The 27,752-nt window shown below is 32.8% G+C and overlaps 2 long non-coding RNA genes and 3 pseudogenes across 3 annotated transcripts; all 5 read right to left on the reverse strand.

The window, feature by feature from the left end:
* Positions 1-2,999: 2,999 nt before the first annotated feature.
* LOC129434995 (uncharacterized) lies at positions 3,000-16,461 on the reverse strand. 2 transcript variants are annotated; one of them, XR_012373024.1, is made up of 5 exons: positions 16,020-16,461; positions 15,635-15,696; positions 13,756-13,817; positions 12,152-12,213; positions 10,272-11,828 (listed from the first exon to the last, which is right to left on the reverse strand). It is a non-coding gene; the product is annotated as an uncharacterized lncRNA (long non-coding RNA). The 2 variants fall into 2 exon arrangements; XR_012373023.1 differs by lacking the exons at positions 13,756-13,817; positions 15,635-15,696; positions 16,020-16,461 and adding an exon at positions 3,000-3,064 and having other exon boundaries at positions 11,767-11,828; positions 12,152-13,467.
* A 1,335-nt stretch (positions 16,462-17,796) lies between these two features.
* On the reverse strand, positions 17,797-23,415 carry LOC141369355 (uncharacterized). The gene is made up of 4 exons (XR_012373021.1): positions 21,798-23,415; positions 18,766-18,960; positions 18,082-18,158; positions 17,797-17,861 (listed from the first exon to the last, which is right to left on the reverse strand). It is a non-coding gene; the product is annotated as an uncharacterized lncRNA (long non-coding RNA).
* On the reverse strand, positions 19,158-19,338 carry LOC129435025 (U2 spliceosomal RNA; annotated as a pseudogene).
* On the reverse strand, positions 21,800-21,939 carry LOC129434899 (U2 spliceosomal RNA; annotated as a pseudogene).
* A 2,795-nt stretch (positions 23,416-26,210) lies between the features above and the next one.
* LOC129435028 (U2 spliceosomal RNA) lies at positions 26,211-26,383 on the reverse strand (annotated as a pseudogene).
* Positions 26,384-27,752: the final 1,369 nt, after the last annotated feature.

Genomic DNA, 27,752 nt, shown 5'->3' on the forward strand with positions numbered 1-27,752 from the left:
CAACAGTATGATCGTTTTACTTTGCATTTACTGAATGATTTAAAACGGTACGAATATAACAGTATAAAAGAATACAACAGTATGAACCTGTAGCTGGAATCAGCTTTCAGATGAGATCAGACGTGTTTCAACAGTGGGCACTTTTAAATCTAGATTAAAAACACATCGGTTTAACTTTGCATTGACTGAAGGATTTAAAACAGTACGAATGAAACAGTATAAAAGAATACAACAGTATAAACCTGTAGCTGGAATCAGCTTTCAGATGAGATCAGATGTGTTTCAACAGTAGGCACTTTTAAATCTAGATTAAAAACACATTGGTTTAACTTTGCATTTACTGGATAAATTAAAACAGTATGAATGAAACATTATAAAAGAATACAACAGTATGAACCTCTAGCTGGAATCAGCTTTCAGATGAGATCAGATGTGTTTCAACAGTAGACACTTTTAAATCTAGATTAAAAACACATCGGTTTAACTTTGCATTTACTGAATGATTTAAAACAGTACGAATAAAACAGTATAAAAGAATACAACAGTATGAACCTGTAGCTGGAATCAGCTTTCAGATGAGATCAGATGTGTTTCAACAGTAGGCACTTTTAAATCTAGATTAAAAACACATCGGTTTAACTTTGCATTTACTGAAGGATTTAAAACAGTACGAATAAAACAGTATAAAAGAATACAACAGTATGAAACCTGTAGCTGGAATCAGCTTTCAGATGAGATCAGATGTGTTTCAACAGTGGGCACTTTTAGATCTAGATTAAAAACACATCGGTTTAACTTTGCATTTACTGAATGATTTAAAACAGTACGAATAAAACAGTATAAAAGAATACAACAGTATGAACCTGTAGCTGGAATCAGCTTTCAGATGAGATCAGACGTGTTTCCACAGTAGGCACTTTTAAATCTAGATTAAAAACACATCGGTTTAACTTTGCATTGACTGAAGGATTTAAAACAGTACGAATGAAACAGTATAAAAGAATACAACAGTATGAACCTGTACCTGGAATCAGCTTTCAGAAGAGATCAGATGTGTTTCAACAGAAGACACTTTTAGATCTAGATTAAAAACACATCGGTTTAACTTTGCATTTCCTGAATGATTTAAAACAGTATAAAAGAATACAACAATATGAACCTGTACCTGGAATCAGCTTTCAGAAGAGATCAGATGTGTTTCAACAGTAGGCACTTTTAAATCTAGATTAAAGACACATCGGTTTAACTTTGCATTTACTGAATGATTTAAAACAGTATGAATAAAACAGTATAAAAGAATACAACAGTATGATCGGTTAACTTTGCATTTACTGAATGATTTAAAACAGTACGAATAAAACAGTATAAAAGAATACAACAGTATGAACCTGTAGCTGGAATCAGCTTTCAGAAGAGATCAGATGTGTTTCAACAGAAGACACTTTTAGATCTAGATTAAAAACACATCGGTTTAACTTTGCATTTACTGAATGATTTAAAACGGTACGAATATAACAGTATAAAAGAATACAACAGTATGAACCTGTAGCTGGAATCAGCTTTCAAATGAGATCAGATGTGTTTCAACAGTGGGCACTTTTAAACCTAGATTAAAGACACATCGGTTTAACTTTGCATTTACTGAATGATTTAAAACAGTACGAATAAAACAGTATAAAAGAATACAACAGTATGATCGGTTTAACTTTGCATTTACTGAATGATTTAAAACAGTACAAATAAAACAGTATAAAAGAATACAACAGTATGAACCTTAGCTGGAATCAGCTTTCAGAAGAGATCAGATGTGTTTCAACAGAAGACACTTTTAGATCTAGATTAAAAACACATCGGTTTAACTTTGCATTTACTGAATGATTTAAAACGGTACGAATATCACAGTATAAAAGAATACAACAGTATGAACCTGTAGCTGGAATCAGCTTTCAAATGAGATCAGATGTGTTTCAACAGTGGGCACTTTTAAACCTAGATTAAAGACACATCGGTTTAACTTTGCATTTACTGAAGAATATAAAACAGAACGAATAAAACAGTATAAAAGAATACAACAGTATGATCGGTTTAACTTTGCATTTACTGAATGATTTAAAACAGAACGAATAAAACAGTATAAAAGAATACAACAGTATGAACCTGCAGCTGGAATCAGCTTTCAGAAGAGATCAGATGTGTTTCAACAGAAGACACTTTTAGATCTAGATTAAAAACACATCGGTTTAACTTTGCATTTACTGAATGATTTAAAATGGTACGAATATAACAGTATAAAAGAATACAACAGTATGAACCTGTAGCTGGAATCAGCTTTCAAATGAGATCAGATGTGTTTCAACAGTGGGCACTTTAAAACCTAGATTAAAGACACATCGGTTTAACTTTGCATTTACTGAATGATTTAAAACAGTACGAATAAAACAGTATAAAAGAATACAACAGTATGATCGGTTTAACTTTGCATTTACTGAATGATTTAAAACAGTACAAATAAAACAGTATAAAAGAATGCAACAGTATGAACCTGTAGCTGGAATCAGCTTTCAGAAGAGATCAGATGTGTTTCAACAGTGGGCACTTTAAAACCTAGATTAAAGACACATCGGTTTAACTTTGCATTTACTGAATGATTTAAAACAGTACGAATAAAACAGTATAAAAGAATACAACAGTATGATCGGTTTAACTTTGCATTTACTGAATGATTTAAAACAGTACGAATAAAACAGTATAAAAGAATACAACAGTATGAACCTGTAGCTGGAATCAGCTTCCAAATGAGATCAGATGTGTTTCAACAGTGGGCACTTTTAAACCTAGATTAAAGACACATCGGTTTAACTTTGCATTTACTGAATGATATAAAACAGTACGAATAAAACAGTATAAAAGAATACAACAGAGTATGCGGTTTAACTTTGCATTTACTGAATGATTTAAAACAGTACGAATAAAACAGTATAAAAGAATACAACAGTATGAACCTGTAGCTGGAATCAGCTTTCAGAAGAGATCAGATGTGTTTCAACAGTAGACACTTTTAAATCTAGATTAAAAACACATCGGTTTAACTTTGCATTTACTGAATGATTTAAAACAGTATGAATAAAACAGTATAAAAGAATACAACAGTATGATCGGTTTAACTTTGCATTTACTGAATGATTTAAAACGGTACAAATATCACAGTATAAAAGAATACAACAGTATGAACCTGTAGCTGGAATCAGCTTTCAGAATGAGATCAGATGTGTTTCCACAGTGGGCACTTTTAAACCTAGATTAAAGACACATCGGTTTAACTTTGCATTTACTGAAGAATTTAAAACAGTACGAATGAAACAGTATAAAAGAATACAACAGTATGGACCTGTAGCTGGAATCAGCTTTCAGATGAGATCAGATGTGTTTCAACAGGCACTTTTAGATCTAGATTAAAAACACATCGGTTTAACTTTGCATTTACTGAATGATTTAAAACAGTACGAATATAACAGTATAAAAGAATACAACAGTATGAACCTGTAGCTGGAATCAGCTTTCAGATGAGATCAGATGTGTTTCAACAGTGGTTAAATCTAGATTAAAAACACATCGGTTTAACTTTGCATTTACTGAATAAACCAGTATAAAAGAATACAACAGTATGAAGACACATTTACGGTTTAAGTTTAACTTTGCAACAGTATAAAAGAATACAACAGTATGAACCTGTAGCTGGAATCAGCTTTCAGATGAGATCAGAGTACGAATAAAACAGTACTTTGCATTTACTGAAGATAAAACAGTACGAATAAAACAGTATAAAAGAATACAACAGTATGATCGGTTTAACTTTGCATTTACTGAATGATTTAAAACAGTACGAATAAAACAGTATAAAAGAATACAACAGTATGAACCTGTAGCTGGAATCAGCTTTCAGAAGAGATCAGATGTGTTTCAACAGAAGACACTTTTAGATCTAGATTAAAAACACATCGGTTTAACTTTGCATTTACTGAATGATTTAAAACGGTACGAATATAACAGTATAAAAGAATACAACAGTATGATCGGTTTAACTTTGCATTGACTGAAGGATTTAAAACAGTACGAATGAAACAGTATAAAAGAATACAACAGTATGATCGGTTTAACTTTGCATTTACTGAATGATTTAAAACAGTACGAATAAAACAGTATAAAAGAATACAACAGTATGATCGGTTTAACTTTGCATTTACTGAATGATTTAAAACGGTACGAATATAACAGTATAAAAGAATACAACAGTATGAACCTGTAGCTGGAATCAGCTTTCAAATGAGATCAGATGTGTTCCAACAGTGGGCACTTTTAAACCTAGATTAAAGACACATCGGTTTAACTTTGCATTTACTGAAGAATATAAAACAGTACGAATAAAACAGTATAAAAGAATACAACAGTATGATCGGTTTAACTTTGCATTTACTGAATGATTTAAAACAGTACGAATAAAACAGTATAAAAGAATACAACAGTATGATCGGTTTAACTTTGCATTTACTGAATGATTTAAAACAGTACGAATAAAACAGTATAAAAGAATACAACAGTATGAACCTGTAGCTGGAATCAGGTTTCAGAAGAGATCAGATGTGTTTCAACAGAAGACACTTTTAGATCTAGATTAAAAACACATCGGTTTAACTTTGCATTTACTGAATGATTTAAAACGGTACGAATATCACAGTATAAAAGAATACAACAGTATGAACCTGTAGCTGGAATCAGCTTTCAAATGAGATCAGATGTGTTTCAACAGTGGGCACTTTTAAACCTAGATTAAAGACACATCGGTTTAACTTTGCATTTACGGAAGAATATAAAACAGTACGAATAAAACAGTATAAAAGAATACAACAGTATGATCGGTTTAACTTTGCATTTACTGAATGATTTAAAACAGTACGAATAAAACAGTATAAAAGAATACAACAGTATGAACCTGTAGCTGGAATCAGCTTTCTAGATCAGATGTGTTTCAGTGGGCACTTTTAAACCTAGATTAAACAGTTTAACTGCATTTACTGAAGTTTCAACAGTAGGCACTTTACTAAATCGTAGATTAAAGACAACATCGGTTTAACTTTGCATTTACTGAATGATTTAAAACAGTACGAATAAAACAGTATAAAAGAATACAACAGTATGATCGGTTTAACTTTGCATTTACTGAATGATTTAAAACAGTACGAATAAAACAGTATAAAAGAATACAACAGTATGAACCTGTAGCTGGAATCAGCTTTCAGAAGAGATCAGATGTGTTTCAACAGAAGACACTTTTAGATCTAGATTAAAAACACATCGGTTTAACTTTGCATTTACTGAATGATTTAAAACGGTACGAATATAACAGTATAAAAGAATACAACAGTATGAACCTGTAGCTGGAATCAGCTTTCAGATGAGATCAGATGTGTTTCAACAGTAGGCACTTTTAAATCTAGATTAAAGACACATCGGTTTAACTTTGCATTTACTGAATGATTTAAAACAGTACGAATAAAACAGTATAAAAGAATACAACAGTATGAACCTGTAGCTGGAATCAGCTTCCAAATGAGATCAGATGTGTTTCAACAGTGGGCACTTTTAAACCTAGATTAAAGACACATCGGTTTAACTTTGCATTTACTGAAGAATATAAAACAGTACGAATAAAACAGTATAAAAGAATACAACAGTATGAGCGGTTTAACTTTGCATTTACTGAATGATTTAAAACAGTACGAATAAAACAGTATAAAAGAATACAACAGTATGAACCTGTAGCTGGAATCAGCTTTCAGAAGAGATCAGATGTGTTTCAACAGAAGACACTTTTAGATCTAGATTAAAGACACATCGGTTTAACTTTGCATTTACTGAATGATTTAAAACAGTATAAAAGAATACAACAGTATGATCGGTTTAACTTTGCATTTACTGAATGATTTAAAACGGTACAAATATCACAGTATAAAAGAATACAACAGTATGAACCTGTAGCTGGAATCAGCTTTCAAATGAGATCAGATGTGTTTCCACAGTGGGCACGTTTAAACCTAGATTAAAGACACATCGGTTTAACTTTGCATTTACTGAAGAATATAAAACAGTACGAATGAAACAGTATAAAAGAATACAACCGTATGGACCTGTAGCTGGAATCAGCTTTCAGATGAGATCAGACGTGTTTCCACAGTAGGCACTTTAAAATCTAGATTAAAAACACATCGGTTTAACTTTGCATTGACTGAAGGATTTAAAACAGTACGAATGAAACAGTATAAAAGAATACAACAGTATAAACCTGTAGCTGGAATCAGCTTTCAGATGAGATCAGATGTGTTTCAACAGTGGGCACTTTTAAACCTAGATTAAAGACACATCGGTTTAACTCTGCATTTACTGAAGAATATAAAACAGTACGAATAAAACAGTATAAAAGAATACAACAGTATGATCAGTTTAACTTTGCATTTACTGAATGATTTAAAACAGTACGAATAAAACAGTATAAAAGAATACAACAGTATGAACCTGTAGCTGGAATCAGCTTTCAGAAGAGATCAGATGTGTTTCAACAGAAGACACTTTTAGATCTAGATTAAAAACACATCGGTTTAACTTTGCATTTACTCAATGATTTAAAACGGTACGAATATAACAGTATAAAAGAATACAACAGTATGAACCTGTAGCTGGAATCAGCTTTCAAATGAGATCAGATGTGTTCCAACAGTGGGCACTTTTAAACCTAGATTGAAGACACATCGGTTTAACTTTGCATTTACTGAAGAATATAAAACAGTACGAATAAAACAGTATAAAAGAATACAACAGTATGATCAATTTAACTTTGCATTTACTGAATGATTTAAAACAGTACGAATAAAACAGTATAAAAGAATACAACAGTATGAACCTGTAGCTGGAATCAGCTTTCAGATGAGATCAGATGTGTTTCAACAGTGGGCACTTTTAAACCTAGATTAAAGACACATCGGTTTAACTTTGCATTTACTGAAGAATATAAAACAGTACAAAAAAAACAGTATAAAAGAATACAACAGTATGATCGGTTTAACTTTGCATTTACTGAATGATTTAAAACAGTACGAATAAAACAGTACAAAAGAATACAACAGTATGATCGGTTTAACTTTGCATTTACTGAATGATTTAAAACAGTACAAATGAAACAGTATAAAAGAATACAACAGTATGATCGGTTTAACTTTGCATTTACTGAATGATTTAAAACAGTACGAATAAAACAGTATAAAAGAATACAACAGTATGATCGGTTTAACTTTGCATTTACTGAATGATTTAAAACAGTACAAATGAAACAGTATAAAAGAATACAACAGCATGAACCTGTAGCTGGAATCAGCTTTCAGAAAAGATCAGATGTGTTTCAACAGTAGGCACTTTTAAATCTAGATTAAAGACACATCGGTTTAACTTTGCATTTACTGAATGATTTAAAACAGTACGAATAAAACAGTATAAAAGAATACAACAGTATGATCGGTTTAACTTTGCATTTACTGAATGATTTAAAACAGTACGAATAAAACAGTATAAAAGAATACAACAGTATGAACCTGTAGCTGGAATCAGCTTTCAGAAGAGATCAGATGTGTTTCAACAGAAGACACTTTTAGATCTAGATTAAAAACACATCGGTTTAACTTTGCATTTACTGAATGATTTAAAACGGTACGAATATAACAGTATAAAAGAATACAACAGTATGAACCTGTAGCTGGAATCAGCTTTCAAATGAGATCAGATGTGTTTCAACAGTGGGCACTTTTAAACCTAGATTAAAGACACATCGGTTTAACTTTGCATTTACTGAATGATTTAAAACAGTACGATTAAAACAGTATTAAAGAATACAACAGTATGATCGGTTTAACTTTGCATTTACTGAATGATTTAAAACAGTACAAATAAAACAGTATAAAAGAATGCAACAGTATGAACCTTAGCTGGAATCAGCTTTCAGAAGAGATCAGATGTGTTTCAACAGAGGACACTTTTAGATCTAGATTAAAAACACATCGGTTTAACTTTGCATTTACTGAATGATTTAAAACGGTGCGAATATCACAGTATAAAAGAATACAACAGTATGAACCTGTAGCTGGAATCAGCTTTCAAATGAGATCAGATGTGTTTCAACAGTGGGCACTTTTAAACCTAGATTAAAGACACATCGGTTTAACTTTGCATTTACTGAATGATTTAAAACAGTACGAATAAAACAGTATAAAAGAATACAACAGTATGATCGGTTTAACTTTGCATTTACTGAATGATTTAAAAAAGTACGAATAAAACTGTATAAAAGAATACAACAGTATGAACCTTAGCTGGAATCAGCTTTCAGAAGAGATCAGATGTGTTTCAACAGAAGACACTTTTAGATCTAGATTAAAAACACATCGGTTTAACTTTGCATTTACTGAATGATTTAAAATGGTACGAATATCACAGTATAAAAGAATACAACAGTTTGAACCTGTAGCTGGAATCAGCTTTCAAATGAGATCAGATGTGTTTCAACAGTGGGCACTTTTAAACCTAGATTAAAGACACATCGGTTTAACTTTGCATTTACTGAAGAATATAAAACAGTACGAATAAAACAGTATAAAAGAATACAACAGTATGATCGGTTTAACTTTGCATTTACTGAATGATTTAAAAAAGTACGAATAAAACTGTATAAAAGAATACAACAGTATTAACCTGTACCTGGAATCAGCTTTCAGAAGAGATCAGATGTGTTTCAACAGAAGACACTTTTAGATCTAGATTAAAAACACATCGGTTTAACTTTGCATTTACTGAATGATTTAAAACAGTACGAATAAAACAGTATAAAAAATACAACAGTATTATCGGTTTAACTTTGCATTTACTGAATGATTTAAAACAGTACGAATAAAACAGTATAAAAGAATACAACAGTATGAACCTGTAGCTGGAATCAGCTTTCAGAAGAGATCAGATGTGTTTCAACAGAAGACACTTTTAGATCTAGATTAAAAACACATCGGTTTAACTTTGCATTTACTGAATGATTTAAAACGGTACGAATATCACAGTATAAAAGAATACAACAGTATGAACCTGTAGCTGGAATCAGCTTTCAAAAGAGATCAGATGTGTTTCAACAGAAGACACTTTTAGATCTAGATTAAAAACACATCGGTTTAACTTTGCATTTACTGAATGATTTAAAACGGTACGAATATCACAGTATAAAAGAATACAACAGTATGAACCTGTAGCTGGAATCAGCTTTCAGATGAGATCAGATGTGTTTCAACAGTGGGCACTTTTAAACCTAGATTAAAGACACATTGGTTTAACTTTGCATTTACTGAAAAATATAAAACAGTACGAATAAAACAGTATAAAAGAATACAACAGTATGATCGGTTTAACTTTGCATTTACTGAATGATTTAAAACAGTACGAATAAAACAGTATAAAAGAATACAACAGTATGAACCTGTAGCTTTCAGAAGAGATCAGATGTGTTTCAACAGAAGACACTTTTAGATCTAGATTAAAAACACATCGGTTTAACTTTGCATTTACTGAATGATTTAAAACGGTACGAATATAACAGTATAAAAGAATACAACAGTATGAACCTGTAGCTGGAATCAGCTTTCAGATGAGATCAGACGTGTTTCCACAGTAGGCACTTTTAAATCTAGATTAAAAACACATCGGTTTAACTTTGCATTGACTGAAGGATTTAAAACAGTACGAATGAAAGAGTATAAAAGAATACAACAGTATGAACCTGTACCTGGAATCAGCTTTCAGAAGAGATCAGATGTGTTTCAACAGAAGACACTTTTAGATCTAGATTAAAAACACATCGGTTTAACTTTGCATTTACTGAATGATTTAAAACAGTATGAAAGAATATAACAGTATGATCGGTTTAACTTTGCATTTACTGAATGATTTAAAACAGTACAAATAAAACAGTATAAAAAAATAAAACAGTATGAACCTGTAGCTGGAATCAGCTTTCAGAAGAGATCAGATGTGTTTCAACAGAAGACACTTTTAGATCTAGATTAAAAACACATCGGTTTAACTTTGCATTTACTGAATGATTTAAAACGGTACGAATATAACAGTATAAAAGAATACAACAGTATGAACCTGTAGCTGGAATCAGCTTTCAGATGAGATCAGACGTGTTTCCACAGTAGGCACTTTAAATCTAGATTAAGAACACATCGGTTTAACTTTGCATTGACTGAAGGATTTAAAACAGTACGAATGAAACAGTATAAAAGAATACAACAGTATAAACCTGTAGCTGGAATCAGCTTTCAGATGAGATCAGATGTGTTTCAACAGTGGGCACTTTTAAACCTAGATTAAAGACACATCGGTTTAACTTTGCATTTACTGAAGAATATAAAACAGTACGAATAAAACAGTATAAAAGAATACAACAGTATGATGGGTTTAACTTTGCATTTACTGAATGATTTAAAACAGTACGAATAAAACAGTATAAAAGAATACAACAGTATGAACCTGTAGCTGGAATCAGCTTTCAGAAGAGATCAGATGTGTTTCAACAGAAGACACTTTTAGATCTAGATTAAAAACACATCGGTTTAACTTTGCATTTACTGAATGATTTAAAACGGTACGAATATAACAGTATAAAAGAATACAACAGTATGAACCTGTAGCTGGAATCAGCTTTCAAATGAGATCAGATGTGTTCCAACAGTGGGCACTTTTAAACCTAGATTAAAGACACATCGGTTTAACTTTGCATTTACTGAAGAATATAAAACAGTACGAATAAAACAGTATAAAAGAATACAACAGTATGATCGGTTTAACTTTGCATTTACTGAATGATTTAAAACAGTACGAATAAAACAGTATAAAAGAATACAACAGTATGATCGGTTTAACTTTGCATTTACTGAATGATTTAAAACAGTACGAATAAAACAGTATAAAAGAATACAACAGTATGATCGGTTTAACTTTGCATTTACTGAATGATTTAAAACAGTACGAATAAAACAGTATAAAAGAATACAACAGTATGATCGGTTTAACTTTGCATTTACTGAATGATTTAAAACAGTACAAATGAAACAGTATAAAAGAATACAACAGCATGAACCTGTAGCTGGAATCAGCTTTCAGAAGAGATCAGATGTGTTTCAACAGTAGGCACTTTTAAATCTAGATTAAAAACACATCGGTTTAACTTTGCATTTACTGAATGATTTAAAACAGTACGAATAAAACAGTATAAAAGAATACAACAGTATGATCGTTTTACTTTGCATTTACTGAATGATTTAAAACGGTACGAATATAACAGTATAAAAGAATACAACAGTATGAACCTGTAGCTGGAATCAGCTTTCAGAAGAGATCAGATGTGTTTCAACAGTGGGCACTTTTAAATCTAGATTAAAAACACATCGGTTTAACTTTGCATTTACTGAATGATTTAAAACAGTACGAATGAAACAGTATAAAAGAATACAACAGTATAAACCTGTAGCTGGAATCAGCTTTCAGATGAGATCAGATGTGTTTCAACAGTAGGCACTTTTAAATCTAGATTAAAAACACATTGGTTTAACTTTGCATTTACTGGATAAATTAAAACAGTATGAATGAAACATTATAAAAGAATACAACAGTATGAACCTCTAGCTGGAATCAGCTTTCAGATGAGATCAGATGTGTTTCAACAGTAGACACTTTTAAATCTAGATTAAAAACACATCGGTTTAACTTTGCATTTACTGGATAATTTAAAACAGTATGAATGAAACATTATAAAAGAATACAACAGTATGAACCTGTAGCTGGAATCAGCTTTCAGATGAGATCAGATGTGTTTCAACAGTGGGCACTTTTAAATCTAGATTAAAGACACATCGGTTTAACTTTGCATTTACTGAATGATTTAAAACAGTACGAATAAAACAGTATAAAAGAATACAACAGTATGATCGGTTTAACTTTGCATTTACTGAATGATTTAAAACAGTACGAATGAAATAGTATAAAAGAATACAACAGTATGAACCTGTATCTGGAATCAGCTTTCAGATGAGATCAGATGTGTTTCATCAGTAGGCACCTTTAAATCTAGATTAAAAACACATTGGTTTAACTTTGCATTTACTGAATGATTTAAAACAGTACGATTAAAACAGTATAAAATAACACAACAGTATGATCGGTTTAACTTTGCATTTACTGAATGATATAAAACAGTACGAATGAAACAGTATAAAAGAATACAACAGTATGATCGGTTTAACTTTGCATTCACTGAATGATTTAAAACAGTACGAATGAAACAGTATAAAAGAATACAACAGTATGATTGTTTAACTTTGCATTTACTGAATGATTTAAAACAGTACGAATAAGACAGTATAAAAGAATACAACAGTATGATCGGTTTAACTTTGCATGTACTGAATGATTTAAAACAGTACGCATAAAACAGTGTAAAAGAATACAACAGTATGAACCTGTAGCTGGAATCAGCTTTCAGATGAGATGAAATGTGTTTCAACAGTAGGCACTTTTAAATCTAGATTAAAAACATATCGGTTTAACTTTGCATTTACTGAAGAATATAAAACAGTACGAATAAAACAGTATAAAAGAATACAACAGTATGATGGGTTTAACTTTGCATTTACTGAATGATTTAAAACAGTACGAATAAAACAGTATAAAAGAATACAACAGTATGAACCTGTAGCTGGAATCAGCTTTCAGAAGAGATCAGATGTGTTTCAACAGAAGACACTTTTAGATCTAGATTAAAAACACATCGGTTTAACTTTGCATTTACTGAATGATTTAAAACGGTACGAATATAACAGTATAAAAGAATACAACAGTATGAACCTGTAGCTGGAATCAGCTTTCAAATGAGATCAGATGTGTTCCAACAGTGGGCACTTTTAAACCTAGATTAAAGACACATCGGTTTAACTTTGCATTTACTGAAGAATTTAAAACAGTACGAATAAAACAGTATAAAAGAATACAACAGTATGATCGGTTTAACTTTGCATTTACTGAATGATTTAAAACAGTACGAATAAAACAGTATAAAAGAATACAACAGTATGATCGGTTTAACTTTGCATTTACTGAATGATTTAAAACAGTACGAATAAAACAGTATAAAAGAATACAACAGTATGATCGGTTTAACTTTGCATTTACTGAATGATTTAAAACAGTACGAATAAAACAGTATAAAAGAATACAACAGTATGATCGGTTTAACTTTGCATTTACTGAATGATTTAAAACAGTACAAATGAAACAGTATAAAAGAATACAACAGCATGAACCTGTAGCTGGAATCAGCTTTCAGAAGAGATTAGATGTGCTTTAACAGCAGGCACTTTTAAATCTAGATTAAAAACACATCGGTTTAACTTTGCATTTACTGAATGATTTAAAACAGTACGAATGAAACAGTATAAAAGAATACAACAGTATAAACCTGTAGCTGGAATCAGCTTTCAGATGAGATCAGATGTGTTTCAACAGTAGGCACTTTTAAATCTAGATTAAAAACACATTGGTTTAACTTTGCATTTACTGAATGATTTAAAACAGTATGAATGAAACATTATAAAAGAATACAACAGTATGAACCTCTAGCTGGAATCAGCTTTCAGATGAGATCAGATGTGTTTCAACAGTAGACACTTTTAAATCTAGATTAAAAACACATCGGTTTAACTTTGCATTTACTGGATAATTTAAAACAGTATGAATGAAACATTATAAAAGAATACAACAGTATGAACCTGTAGCTGGAATCAGCTTTCAGATGAGATCAGATGTGTTTCAACAGTAGGCACTTTTAAATCTAGATTAAAAACACATCGGTTTAACTTTGCATTTACTGAATGATTTAAAACAGTACGAATAAAACAGTATAAAAGAATACAACAGTATGATCGGTTTAACTTTGCATTCACTGAATGATTTAAAACAGTACGAATGAAATAGTATGAATAAGTACAACAGTATGAACCTGTATCTGGAATCAGCTTTCAGATGAGATCAGATGTGTTTCATCAGTAGGCACCTTTAAATCTAGATTAAAAACACATTGGTTTAACTTTGTAAAAGAATACAACAGTATGAACCTGTAGCTGGAATCAGCTTTCAGATGAGATCAGATGTGTTTCAACAGTAGGCACTTTTAAATCTAGATTAAAGACACATCGGTTTAACTTTGCATTTACTGAAGAATATAAAACAGTACGAATAAAACAGTATAAAAGAATACAACAGTATGATGGGTTTAACTTTGCATTTACTGAATGATTTAAAACAGTACGAATAAAACAGTATAAAAGAATACAACAGTATGAACCTGTAGCTGGAATCAGCTTTCAGAAGAGATCAGATGTGTTTCAACAGAAGACACTTTTAGATCTAGATTAAAAACACATCGGTTTAACTTTGCATTTACTGAATGATTTAAAACGGTACGAATATAACAGTATAAAAGAATACAACAGTATGAACCTGTAGCTGGAATCAGCTTTCAAATGAGATCAGATGTGTTCCAACAGTGGGCACTTTTAAACCTAGATTAAAGACACATCGGTTTAACTTTGCATTTACTGAAGAATTTAAAACAGTACGAATAAAACAGTATAAAAGAATACAACAGTATGATCGGTTTAACTTTGCATTTACTGAATGATTTAAAACAGTACGAATAAAACAGTATAAAAGAATACAACAGTATGATCGGTTTAACTTTGCATTTACTGAATGATTTAAAACAGTACGAATAAAACAGTATAAAAGAATACAACAGTATGATCGGTTTAACTTTGCATTTACTGAATGATTTAAAACAGTACGAATAAAACAGTATAAAAGAATACAACAGTATGATCGGTTTAACTTTGCATTTACTGAATGATTTAAAACAGTACAAATGAAACAGTATAAAAGAATACAACAGCATGAACCTGTAGCTGGAATCAGCTTTCAGAAGAGATCAGATGTGTTTCAACAGTAGGCACTTTTAAATCTAGATTAAAAACACATCGGTTTAACTTTGCATTTACTGAATGATTTAAAACAGTACGAATAAAACAGTATAAAAGAATACAACAGTATGATCGTTTTACTTTGCATTTACTGAATGATTTAAAACGGTACGAATATAACAGTATAAAAGAATACAACAGTATGAACCTGTAGCTGGAATCAGCTTTCAGATGAGATCAGACGTGTTTCAACAGTGGGCACTTTTAAATCTAGATTAAAAACACATCGGTTTAACTTTGCATTGACTGAAGGATTTAAAACAGTACGAATGAAACAGTATAAAAGAATACAACAGTATAAACCTGTAGCTGGAATCAGCTTTCAGATGAGATCAGATGTGTTTCAACAGTAGGCACTTTTAAATCTAGATTAAAAACACATTGGTTTAACTTTGCATTTACTGGATAAATTAAAACAGTATGAATGAAACATTATAAAAGAATACAACAGTATGAACCTCTAGCTGGAATCAGCTTTCAGATGAGATCAGATGTGTTTCAACAGTAGACACTTTTAAATCTAGATTAAAAACACATCGGTTTAACTTTGCATTTACTGGATAATTTAAAACAGTATGAATGAAACATTATAAAAGAATACAACAGTATGAACCTGTAGCTGGAATCAGCTTTCAGATGAGATCAGATGTGTTTCAACAGTAGGCACTTTTAAATCTAGATTAAAAACACATCGGTTTAACTTTGCATTTACTGAATGATTTAAAACAGTACGAATAAAACAGTATAAAAGAATACAACAGTATGATCGGTTTAACTTTGCATTTACTGAATGATTTAAAACAGTACGAATGAAATAGTATGAATAAGTACAACAGTATGAACCTGTATCTGGAATCAGCTTTCAGATGAGATCAGATGTGTTTCATCAGTAGGCACCTTTAAATCTAGATTAAAAACACATTGGTTTAACTTTGCATTTACTGAATGATTTAAAACAGTACGATTAAAACAGTATAAAATAACACAACAGTATGATCGGTTTAACTTTGCATTTACTGAATGATATAAAACAGTACGAATGAAACAGTATAAAAGAATACAACAGTATGATCGGTTTAACTTTGCATTCACTGAATGATTTAAAACAGTACGAATGAAACAGTATAAAAGAATACAACAGTATGATCGTTTAACTTTGCATTTACTGAATGATTTAAAACAGTACGAATAAGACAGTATGAAAGAATACAACAGTATGATCGGTTTAACTTTGCATGTACTGAATGATTTAAAACAGTACGCATAAAACAGTGTAAAAGAATACAACAGTATGAACCTGTAGCTGGAATCAGCTTTCAGATGAGATCAGATGTGTTTCAACAGTAGGCACTTTTAAATCTAGATTAAAAACACATCGGTTTAACTTTGCATTTACTGAATGATTTAAAACGGTACGAATAAAACAGTATAAAAGAATACAACAGTATGAACCTGTAGCTGGAATCAGCTTTCAGATGAGATCAGATGTGTTTCAACAGTAGGCACTTTTAAATCTAGATTAAAAACACATCGGTTTAACTTTGCATTTACTGAATGATTTAAAACAGTATGAATAAAACAGTATAAAATAACACAACAGTATGATCGGTTTAACTTTGCATTTACTGAATGATTTAAAACAGTACGAATGAAACAGTATAAAAGAATACAAAAGTATGAACCTGTAGCTGGAATCAGCTTTCAGAAAAGATCAGATGTGTTTCAACAGTAGACACTTTTAAATCTAGAGTACGAATAAAACAGTATAAAAGAATACAACAGTATGATCGGTTTAACTTTGCATTTACTGAATGATTTAAAACAGTACGAATAAAACAGTATAAAATAACACAACAGTATGATCGTTTAACTTTGCATTTACTGAATGATTTAAAACAGTACGAATGAAACAGTATAAAAGAATACAACAGTATGATCGGTTTAACTTTGCATTCACTGAATGATTTAAAACAGTACGAATGAAACAGTATAAAAGAATACAACAGTATGATCGGTTTAACTTTGCATTCACTGAATGATTTAAAACAGTACGAATGAAACAGTATGAATTAGTACAACAGTATGAACCTGTATCTGGAATCAGCTTTCAGATGAGATCAGATGTGTTTCATCAGTAGGCACCTTTAAATCTAGATTAAAAACACATCGGTTTAACTTTGCATTTACTGAATGATTTAAAACAGTACGAATGAAACAGTATAAAAGAATACAACAGTATGATCGGTTTAACTTTGCATTTACTGAATGATTTAAAACAGTACGAATGAAACAGTATAAAAGAATACAAAAGTATGAACCTGTATCTGGAATCAGCTTTCAGATGAGATCAGATGTGTTTCATCAGTAGGCACCTTTAAATCTAGATTAAAAACACATCGGTTTAACTTTGCATTTACTGAATGATTTAAAACAGTACGAATAAAATAGTATAAAATAACACACCAGTATGATCGGTTTAACTTTGCATTTACTTAATGATTTAAAACAGTACGAATAAGACAGTATAAAAGAATACAACAGTATGATCGGTTTAACTTTGCATTTACTGAATGATTTAGAACAGTACGAATAAAACAGTATAAAAGAATACAACAGTATGAACCTGTAGCTGGAATCAGCTTTCAGAAGAGATTAGATGTGCTTTAACAGCAGGCACTTTTAAATCTAGATTAAAAACACATCGGTTTAACTTTGCATTTACTGAATGATTTAAAATAAAACAGTATAAAAGAATAAAACAGCATGAACCTTACTCGCCATAAAGGGATTGAAGCTTACGGTATGGTGCTTACCTGCAGAAATAAATAAAGTACAATAAGAACACACAGAACTTTAATTTTCAAAACTATTTTAATAATAAATGATGATTATTTTACTGGTTTACCTGTTTGTGATTACCACAGAATCCCGTCACCTGGCTGTGGTCTTCATTTGGTGACCTCTTCTTCAGTCATAATTGACCTATACAAGAAATAAAGAAGAATAATAAGCAATTCTGCTCTTACATGTAGATGTGCCCCAAGAACACAGACACACCGGCTCCAAAAAGTTGAAAACAGGATGCGAACTGCATTAAATACCTTTACTCCCAGCATAAGCAAGCAATTTTCAAAATGTTTTAAAAGGTAAATGGTGATTTTTTGACCCGTTTAACTGTTTGTGACTACAATAGAATCCTGTCACCTGGATTCCAACCTATCGTTTTCAAGCTTGTAAAGCAAATAATGAAATACATTATCATTGACTTCCATAGTAGGAAAAAATATTTTGGAAGTATCGTGATAAATGATGAAGAAAATATTTTGAAAAATGATGGTTAGCACACAGTTGATGGTACCTATTAAATTCCATCATATTTTTTTATTCCTACTATGGAAGTCAATGGTCAGTATCTGCTGTGGGTTTACAATCGTTCCTCAAAATATCTTCTTTTGTGTTAATCAGAAAAAATATGAATGCATACAGGTTGAAAACAACACGAGGATGAATAAATGATGACAGAATTATCATTATAAATTAAAATATTTTCTTACTGCAAGTCATTTAGGTAATCAAGAAAATACTTTACCCGTTGTCTTAAACAAATACAGCTATGCTTCCAGGCGTGTCGACGTTGCTGTGGTTTTTTGACAGCTGTAGTATGAAGGGTAGTGAAAAAAAAAGTTTTCAGGTGTTTTTAACATCCCAAACTGTCTCGTTCGATTTTGTTGCACCTTCAGCTGTGTCGAGGCTGTTTAATTCGTCCTGGTATCACCTCCGCAAACTGTAAGGAAAATAATTAAATACATTACAAAAACATTTCTTTATCAGCGTGTTCATTTCCATGCAAGCTTTTCGTTAAACCAATAATGCCAACGAATACACAGCACTTTTAAAACACACGAATTAGAAAACACTCTGTCATTCACGCACAAAAGAAACAAATTCTGTTTTTTAACCTGACTTATTTGTCCCCGAGAAGGGGAGCGCACCGTTCATGGAAACACTGCAATACCATGTCGATGCATGGAGTGGAAGGAGCAAGCTCCGCTTCCATTTCCGAAGGTCAAAAATCCATTTAATGTATAGTCCCCGGGTAGGAGACGTATCAGACATTAAACAGATACTACACTTGATCTTAGCCAAAAGGCCGAGAAGCGATACCGCAATAGACGCAGCCAAAGGGGAGCCGGCGAAGGCGCTGGCTTTCGGGGTGGAGGCTAGCGGGCATTTAACTCTAATATGAAGTAGTATGTAATATGAAGGGTAGAGTGAAAAAAAGTGTTAAAGTGTTTTAAACATCCAAATCTGTTCGTTTACTTAGTATTTTTTTCCTGTTTTCGAGTAAAAAAGAATTCTTAAATCGAGATGCATTTACTTAAAAAAGTGGCTTAGATTTTAAGTCTTGTTTACAGAAATAAATTCTAAAATGTAATAGGTTAAGGCCTAAATCAAGTAAAAATATCTGTCGGTGGGGTAAGAAAAATAAACCTAAATTGAGTTTATTATTGCATTAAGTTGGAACAGAAATTAAGTTTATTTTTCTTACCCCACCGACAGATATTTTTACTTGTTTTAAATATAAACCTGTTGATTTTTAGAATTTATTTCAATTATTACAACACATAATATCTTAAGCCACTTTGCTTAACCAGTAAATGCATCTCGATTTAAGAATTGCAAACAGCAAGACAGACCTCAATTTACTTTTTTTCTTCCAAACATGAATTTACAGACGGCTGGAAATTTTTAATAAAATAACTAGACATACCTATTCGGGTCTGTTCCCGTTTGCTGTGATGAACAGGGTCACACATTTTGAGGAATACTTACACATTTTACTTCTTATTTCTTTAGAATTAATTATTATTTATTTTCAATTACAAAGCATGCGATCTGATTTTCTAATCGCGGTGTGTGTTTTATTCCTCGTTTGCTTACATAGATTTGCTTTAATTATTTATTTTGCTTGTTGCATTTAAATGCACATTTGATTTGTTACCACATTATCATGTGTTAATGTATTTCATCGCCGCTTGGACGCTGTTTAAATAGTCATCGGGAGTTATCTGTATTTTGCTGTCCTGCAGTTTTTTTCTTTCTTTACGTGTGTATATAAGTGTATGTACCATTTATATACCTATTTCCACATGTAATATCTGAGCGGTGTTTTTTGAGACTTAAACAGAAGGCGAAAGTATGTTTGTGTGTTTTGGTTTATTTTTGGTTCATCACTGCTTTTAAGAACTATGCACTGATTTGCTCTGTGTTTGTCCCTTCTGTTAAAAAGTGGATTTAATCATGTCTCTCCAATTGTGGGTAAATAACTGGTGGGCCGTAAATGTTATTTTTTAAATATTTTTAAGCACTTTCTGTAAAAAATAAATTTGTACTATTTTTGGAGAGTCACGTGTCTGTCTTTAATCCCATCCGAACCAGCAGGGTCCTTTTCATATTTTTGTAACTTTTTTGTTTGTTTAATTTTTCTCTTGGGTTCAATCTATTTTCCTGTGTGAATAAATAACCCAGGTGACCTAGTCGGTTCCTTTTCATACCTTTAACCAAAGGTTACACATGCAAGCAAATGAGGAATAACACATATGACTAGATCATCACGTCGCATACTTTGGAATGAATAAGAAATAATTATTCAGTCTAAAAAAAAATGAGAAGTAAAACGTGTATGTACTTCTCCAAATGTGCGCACTTTGGACAAAGACCCCCGTCATTACAGTAAGATGTTTTCCCTACTTCCGGTCAAAGCCGCCATTTTGTGAAATGGGCATATAGGCGACGCTGGAGCATGCCGCCATTGTCTCTGTTCAACAAAACAATTGTGTTTATATATAGATATATTCCATTTTTTCCCTGAATCAATCACCAAATACAAGGTGCAACTCGATGCCATCTGACCCTTCTCTCTGGTTTATGTTTGTAAGGAAAATAGAGGGCGAAATTCCATTTCAGTCAAACATTCCTTCATGCCACGCTTTTCTTTGAACGAAAAAAAAACCCTGTGTGCTCCGCCTATACAATTAATTTTCCTGTTTATGATTATTTTATGCTTAAAACAAGCAAATAAATCTGCCTACTGGGTAAGAAAAAAAAAGTCGTGAACTTTTCCCATAAACATTATTTCAAGAAAAACTGTCCTACCCCACTGGCCAATTTTTTGCTTGTTTAAATTAACTTCCGTTGCATATATAAATATATTGTCTACAAACTAGATCACCGGGCAGATGTTTATCTTTTTAGTATCCACCGAAGACACATGCGAACATGCATCTGGGCCAAACTTTTCCACAATACACATTCGTTGTGTGCACGCGCCATTATCTTTGTTCAACGCGACAGTGTGCTCCGCCTAAATAATTTGACCCATTTTAACATGGGTTTGTTTCTCGTTGTTGTCGTTTTTTCTTTGAAAACAATCTATGTAGCGCTTTCCACAATCGTTTTGATGTTAGCTTTACGTGGAATAGAAACACACAAAAGTACTAAGCGAACGAGAAACAAAGAACGCGCAACATATTATAGAACGCGCAACATATTATAGATCACGGATTGAAAACCAAACTGGCAACCACGCCCAAAAGAAGCAAACTCTGGTTTTAAACTCACCTTATTTGTGCCCGGAAAGCGTCCGAGTCGATGCATGGAGTGGACGGAGCAAGCCTCGCTTCCATTTCCGAAGGTCAAAAATCCATTTAAACTTGTAGTCCCCGGTGTCCACTTGATCTTATCCAAAAAGCAGAGAAGCGATACCGCAATGGGAGCTGGAGAAGGCGCTGGCTGTCGAGATGGAGGTTAACGGGTCAGAGGTCTGGCACTGAAGGTCTGGGTCCATTCCTCACCGTGTGCATTTCACTCTATACATGTAAAAAAACATACAAATACATAAAATACATACAGAAACAGTTATACAAAAAGAACATGAAGGTAAAGCTTCAGTTAATTTGCTTGCTGATTGCTTTTTGCATGCACATAAAAAACTGAACAAAACTGATATACTAAACAAAATAGGCCCTAAAATTGAGGAACACCAGTTGTATAGCTATTTGTTAAATACGAAATAAGACAATAAATTACAAATTACATTTGAATGCCTGCAGCGTGTTCATGTCCACGCCACAAAACTTGGTTTCAAGTTTGAAACCTTCGAACCTACGCAACACTCTTAAGACAAATGCTCCTAAAAAGTACCAAATAAGGGTTCTTCAGCATGTAACCATAGCAGAACCCGTTTTTTTGGTACTATATGGAAACTTTTTATACGGTTCTATAAAGAATCTTGCCTTGAAAAGTGCTCACCTCAATGGTGCTATAAAAAAACATAAATTTATTAGCTGTCAGGAGTGACATTTTTGTTATTTATCCACTTTTTTAATGTGTAACAATTGATAAAGATTTTTATTTATTGTCAATTCTTCACATGTTTTAAGCATACAAAGCAATCGAAATACAAGGTGCATCAGCATTCAGTTAATATGCCACCTGGAGCTGGAATCAGCTTTCAAAAGAGATCAGATGTGTTTCAACAGTAGACACTTTTAAATCTAGATGAAAAACACATCGGTTTAACTTTGCATTTACTGAATGATTTAAAACAGTACGAATGAAACAGTATAAAATAATACAACAGTATGAACCTTTAGCTGGAATCAGTTTTCAGAAGAGATCAGATGTGTTTCAACAGTAGACACTTTTAAATCTAGATTAAAAACACATCAGTTTAACTTTGCATTTACTGAATGATTTAAAACAGTACGAATAAAACAGTATAAAAGAATAAAACAGTTTGAACCTGGAATCAGCTTTCAGATGAGATCAGATGTGTTTTAACAGTAGGCACTTTTAAATCTAGATTAAAGACACATCGGTTTAACTTTTCATTTACTGAAGAATTTAATAAAACAGTATAAAAGAATACAACAGTATGATCGGTTTAACTTTGCATTTACTGAATGATTTAAAACAGTATGAATAAAACAGTATAAAACAATACAACAGTATGATCAGTTTAATTTTGCATTTACTGAATGATTTAAAACAGTACGAATGAAACAGTATAAAAGAATACGCTTCCGCAAGGGTACTTACTCGATCTAAAAAGTATGACCACATAAGCCCAATTCTGGCATCTTTACACTGGCTACCAGTTAAATATCGCATACAATTTAAAATATCACTAATCACCTACAAAGCTTTAAATGGCCTAGCACCCTCATATCTTAGAGAATTACTATCAGAATACAATCCATCACGCACACTACGGTCGCAAAATTCTGGTCTCTTGATTATCCCTAGACTATCAAAAGTGTCTAAAAGTGGAAGGTCATTTTCCTACTTAGCCCCTAAGCTCTGGAATGATTTACCAACCGATGTCCGAGAATCAGACACAGTCGATAATTTTAAATCTAGACTTAAAACTTTTCTCTTCAACAAAGCATTCGCATAATTTGTCTAGTAAAAGTACTTAACTCGAAATAGTTATCTGTACGGAACAAAGCACTCGCGGTCATAACACAGATCAACCAAATAAATAAATAAAAATCTTATCTTAACCTATAGTCGGATTGCGATTTTGGAACTTTCGTGTTCTTGTGAATAGTATGCCATACAAACCCGTTTGCCACTGAACCTGCATTAACGACGACAGTGGGGCCTCCAGCCTTAGTCAAACGGGTTGGCACGTATGGTTGGGTTGTGATTTTGGCGCTTTCTTTGTATTGCAAATAGTATGCCATACAGACCCGTTTGCCACTGAACCTGCATTAACAACGACAGTGGGGCTTTTGGCCTTAGTCAAACGGGTTGGCACGTATGGTTGGGTTGTGATTTTGGCGCTTTCTTTCTATTGCGAATAGTATGCCATACAGACCCGTTTGCCACTGAACCTGCATTAACGACGACAGTGGGGCTTCCGGCCTTAGTCAAACGGGTTGACACGTATGGTCGGGTTGCGATTTTGGCGCTTTCTTGTGTCTTGTGAATAGTATGCCATACAGACCCGTTTGCCACTGAACCTGCATTAACGACGACAGTGGGGCCTCCAGCCTTAGTCAAACGGGTTGACACGTATGGTCAGGTTGCGATGTTGGCGTTTTTTCGTGATCTTGTAAATAGTATGCAATATAGACCCGTTTGCCACTGAACCTGCATTAACGACGACAGTGGGGTTACAGGCCTAAGTCAAACGGGTCGACAGGTTTCATTTTCTCTTAAAAATCGGAAGGTGACCCTTAGTTACCATATATACCGTCGCAGTGGGCCCCCAATTTGCAAAATCCTCAACTGTGGATACTATAATTATGCTGCAATAGTTAGTCTGTCTGAAACTAAGCTGATTCAACCACATCACTGTGTGACACTTGCATTACATGTGAACGGCCCCTACGCTAATATGATTTTGTTTTTCTCTCCCTGTCTCGTCCCTGGGTCCCATTGACCCTGAGGACAATGGGACAAACAGACCCAGTTCCGGTAGATGTGAAAGTCGGCACACCTCTAATCTACTGGTCGTCCTTCAATGTGATGCCCAGCTGATGCCTGACCAACGACCACCGGCAGGACCCGCTTAATATCCGCTTAATATCCGCTTAATCTCTGCTTAATCTCTGCTTAATCTCCGCTTAAGCTCATTATCCGTTAATATGTGTGTATATACATGTATATCTCCCAAGGGTTTTTCCCTCCTAGGACTTTTATTTTTATTTCCTCGGCTAAACAACCCGGGGTTTTTGTTTTTTTTCTCCTAGGGGGTTTTTTACCCCGGGGAGGTAGCCTACTTGGGCTTAACTTAGCTTCTTCTTCTCGACGTTACATTAGTAATATGCTCGCTCATAATGTCGCGTCATAGCCGCAGCAAATTTGACTGCTTATGCTATTGTGTATTATGTTATGCTATCTGTCGTTTTTCTGTGCTTTTACTGCTTTTATTAATGTAAAGCTGCTTTGAAACACTTGAGTATTGTGAAAAGCGCTATATAAATAAAAATAAAAATTAAATTTGAATTGAATTGAATGTGGCCCAAGAACACACCGGCTCCAAAAAGTTTAAAAAGTACATTTCTGTTATTTTAATGTGGCAAATGTGTCAGCTTTAAAAGAATCATACATTACCTTTAAAACAGGATGCGCGCTGCATGAAATACCTTTACTCCCAGCATAAGCAAGCAATTTTCAAAATGCTTTTAACAAGTAAATGGTAATTATTTTACTCGTTTACCTGTTTGTGATAACCATAGAATCCTGTCACCTGGATTCTAACCTATCATTTTTAAGCTTGTAAAGCAAATACTAAAATACATTACCATTGACTTCCATAGCAGGAAAAAATATTTTGGAAGTATTGTGATAAACGATGAAGAAAATATTTTTAAATATTGATGGTTAGCACACAGTTGATGGTACCTATTAAATTCCATCATATTTTTTTATTCCTACTATGGAAGTCAATGGTCACTATCTGCTGTGGGTTTACAATCGTTCCTCAAAATATCTTCTTTTGTGTTAATCAGAAAAAAAACCCGAATGCATACAGGTTGAAAACAACACGAGGATGAGTAAATGATGACAGAATTATCATTATTATAAATTGAAATATTTATAATGAAAATCAAGAAAATACTTTACCCGTTGTCTTTGCGAGTTAAACAAATACAGCTATGCTTCCAGGTGTGTCGACGTTGCTTTGGTTTTTCGACAGCTGTAGTATGAAGGGTAGTGAAAAAAAGTTTTCAGGTGTTTTTAACATCCCAAACTGTCTCGTTCGATTTTGTTGCGCCTTCGGCTGTGTCGAGGATGTTTAATTCGTCCTCGTATCACCTCCGCAAACTTGTAAAGAAAATAATTAAATACATTACAAAAACATTTCTTTATCAACGTGTTCATTTCCACGCAAGCTTTTCGTTAAACCAATAATGCCAACGAATACACAGCCCTTTTAAAACACACAGATTAGAAAACACTCTGTCATTCACGCACAAAAGAAACAAATTCTGTTGTTTAACCTGACTTATTTGTCCCCGAGAAGGGGAGCGCACCGTTCACGGAAACACTGCAATACCACGTCGATGCATGGAGTGGAAGGAGCAAGCTCCGCTTCCATTTCCGAAGGTCAAAAATCCATTTAACGTATAGTCCCCGGGTAGGAGACGTATCAGACATTAACCTGATAAGAACAGATTTTTCTTTTGACTAGTTTTTATTAATACATAATAACAAACATAATCACAAAATTAAACAAGTGTACATTAAACAATAAATTAAGTAAAACACTGATGTACAAATGCAGGTGAAAAGTAAAAAACTGGTCAAAAAATCTAAACAATGAGGGTTAAAACAACACTAAAATCCTGAATCCCTTAAACACACCACACGTTAAAATACAAACAAAGCACCTAAAATGACCAATGTAAAATTATGCAATCCTTAAAAACTTATAGAAAGAGAATTAAGTTACATATAGTTAATTGTTCTTTTTACATATATTAAAAGTGCTTCCAGTGTGTTTTAAAAGCCAGAATAAAACAATGCAACATAGCTGGTGAGTAATCCTCGAATAATAAAACATTTTAAATAATAAAAGTTTTAAAAACAAAACTCTGTTGTGCTTGACCGGGGAGGTGAGCCTTCCCTATGGGCAGGGCCGTGCACAGACATTTTGAGGGGCAGTGGCCCAAACCAAAAAGGGGGCACGGGGGCCGCAATTTATATGGTTTTAACAATATGATGTGTTATAGATTAGTATCAAATAATATAAGTGATTATAATGGAAAATAGACTTTATAACAAGATTTAGAGTGTGACAAAACTTCTTAATATTCTATATGATTTACATGCTGAAGCTTTGAATCCATGCTTGCCATTTTGAACAGCTTTTGCAGCCTCCCTTCCAACTTTGTCTTTTTTTTTAAACATTGTTTTTTATTTTTTGTTGACAAAGTGTGCCAACAACAGCAAATTTGTTGTTATTTATATCAGATCTCATCGGGTACATTACACATTAGACAATCACTGTAATTCTAAAAATGTTTGCTAAGTTGTTAGCACTTTAAGAAGACAGAGAGCAAATCATCCACAGAAATACAAAAACATAGGAAAGCCGAGAGAGGTCATCCATATTTTTATTTTTGCTGCTTGTTTTCTCATGGTCTCGAGACAACAAATGTTGTTTTCTTGCTATCCAGACATAATAATCCAAATGCCATAATGTAATTTCCTGTCCATAATATTTTATTTATTTTGAAGTGGACTGCTGATGCATATAAGTTGGGGTCTTCGCCGTTACCACGCGTAGCTAATTGTCGATAGACTTAATAAATAAAGTTTGATGTTCGTGAATTTAGGGACCATCTCTAAAGTGCACTGTACATGTTTCTATCTTCAATAGTATTTAACAGTTTATTTGAATAAATATAAAACATCTAAAAAAGTGTGCATTATAGTTGACAACCACGAACACTTTAAAGTTGGTTTTGTGACTGTTTGTTGACTTTAAGTTATTCCATTTTAATGCTGTTTAAAAAAGAAACGTATATGGAGTACTTTAAAGACGGTCCCTAAATTCACCGC

This window comes from Misgurnus anguillicaudatus, chromosome 13 (genome assembly GCF_027580225.2).
Source record: "Misgurnus anguillicaudatus chromosome 13, ASM2758022v2, whole genome shotgun sequence".
In the NCBI taxonomy this organism is placed as follows: domain Eukaryota; kingdom Metazoa; phylum Chordata; class Actinopteri; order Cypriniformes; family Cobitidae; genus Misgurnus; species Misgurnus anguillicaudatus.